Source organism: Stomoxys calcitrans, chromosome 2 (assembly GCF_963082655.1).
Source record: "Stomoxys calcitrans chromosome 2, idStoCalc2.1, whole genome shotgun sequence".
Classification (NCBI taxonomy): Eukaryota; Metazoa; Arthropoda; class Insecta; order Diptera; family Muscidae; genus Stomoxys; species Stomoxys calcitrans.
In genome coordinates this window covers 147664270-147669550 of record NC_081553.1, presented here as the reverse complement: position 1 = coordinate 147669550, position 5281 = coordinate 147664270, and the positions used below count along the sequence as shown (strand labels likewise).

Here is a 5281-nt window from a genome sequence, read left to right as displayed (position 1 = left end):
AGCAACGTGCTCTATTCTCATATATCATTTATTTGAACCCCATATTACCATTGCCCTCAAATTTGTATATCAAATTCGTTTTCTAATCTCATTTAAACTCCTTATTGCAAAAGTCAGCAAATATGTCCGGTTTGGGATATTGGCCCTAAAAACTATGAATATTAAGTTCCACTCTCTTTGAGACTCAAATTGTCTTGGTGAGCAAATAAGTCCTATTTGGGGGTTGTTATGGTGGTGGGACGTCCGCTAGACAGTTGGCCCCTAATGTTGATATCAGATACGTGGTCTACTCCCACATACCTTTAATTTGAGCCCCGATATTGCCATAGTCGGCAAACATGACCGGCTTGGGGGGTTTTTTGGGGGGATGGGTGGCCACTCAGTGAGTTGGCCCTTCGGATCGTGTTCTACTCTGAAAACCCTTTTATTTGAGCCTCATATTGCAATAGTCAGAAAATACTTACTATTTGGGTGGTGTTGTGGTGGTGGGGTGGCCCCATAGACACTTTTCCCGAATATTGATATCAAATTCGTGCTTTACTCCCAAAGACCTTTCATTTGAGCCCCATATTGCTATGGTCGTAAATTTGTTCCCTTTGGGGGATGTTTTTGGTGAGAGGCGGCCCCCCAACAATTGGTCCCATATTTGGATATCAGATTCGTATTCTAAATTCAAATACCTTTTATTTAAGCCTCATATTCCCATGGTCAGTAAATAAGTCCAGTTTGGGGGGAGCTTTGGGGAAGGGGTGAACCCCCAGAAACGTGGTCCCACATTTGGATATCAGATTCGTATTCTACTCGCAAATACCTTTCATTTGAGTCCCATATTGCTATGGTCGGAAAATATGTCCGATTTAGGGGTGTTTTGGGGCTTGGGGTGGCCCCCCTAGCACTTGGTCCGACAAATGGATATCAGATACCTTTTTTTTATCCTAAATACCTTTTATTTCAGTCCCATATTGTCGTGATTGGTCTAAATTTACGTTTGGTAGGTTTTAGGGTGGGACAGCCCCCCTAGGTACCCCATCCGAAATTTGGATACCAAATTTTTATTTGTAGGGTACTATATGAGAGCACACAAAATTTCGCTTAAATCGCACCACTCATCCCCGAGATCTGGCGTTTCTGAAAATTAGGGTAAGGGGGAGGGTCCGCCCCCCTTCAGTTATCAAAGAATGTAGTACCCTATTTTCACCACGGGATCATTATGCATCATCTGTGGAAATTTTAAGAAAATCGGTTCAGCCGTTTCTGAGTCTATAAGGAATACACAAACATACAAAAAACAATCAAACAAACCTACAAACAAATACAAATTGATTTTTATATATAAGATGTTATCTGCAGAAACCAGACCATAGTCTGGATTCAGAATTTCCACCTCTATTGGGTTAACCTCGTCTGTCGACATAATTTTTGAGTTCCGTCCTTCCCCGCTAGCGCACACCTTTTCGTCTCCCGATTCCCCAACCCCACAGCTTCTATAGACCTTCAGTATCAACATGTCTAATCCGTAGGATACAACTCTTTCAGACTTGTTGAGGTCTGCGAGTCAAACGGAGATTAGTACGAATATAGCATATCTCCGGTCGCCATCAGCCTCATACAATGTACCAATCTTCCAGTTGGTGGATGAGAAATTTTGATTTCAGTTCCATAAACTCCCAAGTATTCAGGATCTGAGAGTATCCTTGGTATCCAAACGAGTGCCTTTGGTTGAGAAGGGACATCTTCCTTCTTAACCCAGATTACCGTGTTGTTGCCATATGGCAACGCAAAAGCACACGCAGTTTTCTGACAGTGAAATTGAAACGGCTTGTCGTTATCGTAAAAATATGTTAAACATGTTTCAGGCAGGTGGGACAAGTGCATCTTTCTAACAAGTGGCCGTTTCTTTATATCGTGTGATTGGTTCCAAAACTTGGTTAAAAAAAAGCATGCAAAATTGACAAATTGGTACATTGGCAAGTGTTTATCGGTAATTGTTCATATAACTTTGATTTAAGAAGAGATATTATGTAAAATTTTATGCTTTTTGGAAAGATTTGTAGTTTTGTTTTAAAGTGTTGTGTAAATTTGTGTTGATAAGTTACAGATTTTTTGGCTTTGAGGGCGCGATTCTTAACCGATTTGGCTGAAATTTGTCATAACATTTTTTTGTTACGACTCCCAATGTCCGAGACGAATAAGTTACAGATTTTTTGGCTTTGAGGGCGCGATTCTTAACCGATTTGGCTGAAATTTGTCATAACATTTTTTTGTTACGACTCCTAATGTCCGAGACGAATATGGTTCAAATCAGTCAATAAGGTGATATAGATCGCATATTAACGGCGAGGATTCCCTTCTATATTTCGGGTTGGACAACCCTTGTGTTGCAATCTGCCAACTGACAGCGCTATGTAAAGCTTGACACGTACGTTCCGAGTACGTACGTTTTGACATACGATCATTATTTGTGTTGTTTACAGTAACTTAAAAGATTCATCTCGCCCAAAAAATTGAATTGAATCATGAACACTTTCGTGCGATTATTTTTTACAACTTTCGACGTGGATTACCTCAACTACAATGCATCGATGAACTTTATGCATTTTTTGGAGATGAAGCTCCATTAAGGACTAGTGTTTATCGATGGTATGGTGAATTCAAACAAGGTAGTAGTTCACTCCTAGACGAATTTTCTTAAGGTCGTCCAAAATTAGTTGTTGTTCCAAAAACCAATGATGCTGTGCGCCAACTGATATTGCAAGATCGTCATGTGACCTATCATGAGATTGAGACAACCTTAAGCATAAGTGGGACCAGCATACATTCAATATTGCATGAATATTTGACCAAAAAAGAAATTTTTTCGCGTTGGGTCCCACGCAATTTGTTAATCGCTCAAAAAGGCTCGTGTCGATTGGTCGAAAGATATGCTCCAAAAAATACGAAACAACTCAATTTTTTAGGATCCAAAACATGAATCATATGCCGTATAGTCCTAACTTGGCACCGAATGACTTCTTTTTATTCCTGTACGTAAAAAAAAAAAAATGAGAGGTCAACGTTTTTCGACACCTGAAGAGGCGGTTGATGCGTTCAGAATGCATGTTTTGGAGATACCTCAATCAGAGTGGCAAAAGTGCTTCGGCAATTGGTCCAAACGCATGCAAAAGTGTATAGATCTTAATGGGGAATATTTGGAAAAACAATAAAGCGATTTGCGATAATTAATATTTGTTTTTGTGTTCTCTAATTTCGAAATTTAAAAGGCAAACCTCGTATAACAAACCGGCTGTTTTGAGTTGTTCACAATTTCCTGTTTCCACAAAATTTTATATATTTTAATTCCTTATTCACTTAAATGACACAATAACAGAAATTTTTTTCAACAAAAAAGCCTGTACCCTAACAGCCCTGGTGTTGCCATATGTCTCTATTTTTAGAATCCTAGACGTTCGAGTAATAAAATCTTGAATAAATCGTCGGTGTCTTCATCAACAGCCCCTGATGACCAGTCGTCTGTCGGCTTGTAAAGCCTGGCGCACATGCTACGGACAACATGCTACTAGACAACATGCTACGGCCTGATACGACCATGACGGTTGTTGGGTCTTTGGAGTCCATTCTACGCCTTCTCCCGGACTTAAAATCGCTCCACTGGATACAGACATAGCTCATCAACCGCCTAATGGATAACACTATCGTAGCTATCCTTGAGTGACTTAAATTTTTTCCGAAAATAACTAACTATTATGAGTTACAGAACATTCTTGCGGAGCGAAATAAGAGCCGTGTTTTATTTTAGTTCTGGAAAAAAACAAGCCGTGAAAAGTAAAACGCCAAACATATTTCTAGTGCAGGTCTGTTTGCCGTGAGGTGGTTATGCCATTTGCCAATCTGTCTAAACAATATGAGGAAAAACGTGAACATATTTCTAAAATGTATGAATAAAACTTGAAAAACATGTGTGGGCATAGAAGTCGAATAAAATTTATTATGGCTTGCGCATGTAATATCATAGGTAGGGTTAGGTTAGGTTGAAAAGAGGGTGCGGAAATGAATCCACCCCATGCCACTATGGACATACATTTAGGCCAGTAATCGGAATGTCATGCGCTCTAAATTCAAAAAAGTAACTCGAAAAAGAAAATCTAAATTAGGAAATCCTCGCTACTTACAAAATCCTTAATTGTTTTCCATGCCACGCCCCTAAGTTGGTTCATGTCTGGTATTGTGTCCCCACCTAAGTGCCGGTATCTGTTAACCGCGAAAGCCGGGCAATGATATTGCAAATGCTTCATCGTAATCTTCCTCACATGTCCTATACATGATATCACTTGCCTCACCGATTTTTCATAAGTGAGCTCGTTGTCCTATGTCCGGTTATGATACCGAAAGCTACACTGAACTCCTTTTTATTTCCTTTCAGCAATAGCCTGGTCTTCTTATGATCTGGATCTCCCCGTAGGATTTTCGCAGTCTTACCGACCGATTCGCTGTTCCACAGGCTTACTTGCGCATTCGTCGCCCACCGCCTTAACTCAGACTGCGTCGACCCGAAGGGCTTCGGGTTAACCAAGTTTATTGGCGGCAGTTCTCTGGGCTTCACAATAGAGGTATTTCTGCAATTGGCCACACTTAATTGTGAAAAATATATCATGGCAATCCTGGCGACAGATGTTCTACATAAGCATGCGGTGGTAACTTATCTTAATGGATGTCATTTCCATTAAATTTTCGCTGTACTGCAATAAATAGGGATAAACAAAAACACAGCAAATATAACTTTCGCTCCACTCAACGTTTCAAACAAGAATGACCCAAATAATTAATATAACATTTTTATACCCTACACCACAACTGTGGTATAACTTAGTGCATTTGTTTGTAACATCCAGAAGGAAAAGAGACAGACCCATTGATAAGTATACTGATCGACTCAGAATCACTTTTTGATTCGATATAGCTATGTCTGTCTGCCTTACTGTCCGTCTGTCCATGTTAATTTAATTTTCATCCGATCATCTTTAAATTTGGTGCATTGGAAAGAATCCGTTCAGATTTGGATATAGCTCCCATATATAATTTCGATTTGCAGTAATAATGCAATAAAATAGTCATTTGTTAACCGATTCTGAATTGAGGTTGGGAGCAGCTCGTACCATCGCGGATAATCGAGACGACGATAGGAAACCTGGAAGGAAGGGAAGAGGTTTCCGATCGGATACGTGAGATGAACTTTGAAGTCGAGTGCGAGGCACTGCCGCCATCGGCACAGTCTTGGATCGAC

At 40.0% G+C, this 5281-nt stretch overlaps 1 long non-coding RNA gene across 1 annotated transcript; it reads right to left on the bottom strand.

Moving 5' to 3' along the window:
- Nucleotides 1-2214: 2214 nt before the first annotated feature.
- On the bottom strand, nt 2215-3349 carry LOC131995225 (uncharacterized). Its single transcript, XR_009397289.1, has 3 exons — nt 3267-3349; nt 3112-3173; nt 2215-3021 (listed from the first exon to the last, which is right to left on the bottom strand). It is a non-coding gene; the product is annotated as an uncharacterized LOC131995225 (long non-coding RNA).
- Between the last annotated feature and the right edge of the window lie 1932 nt (nt 3350-5281).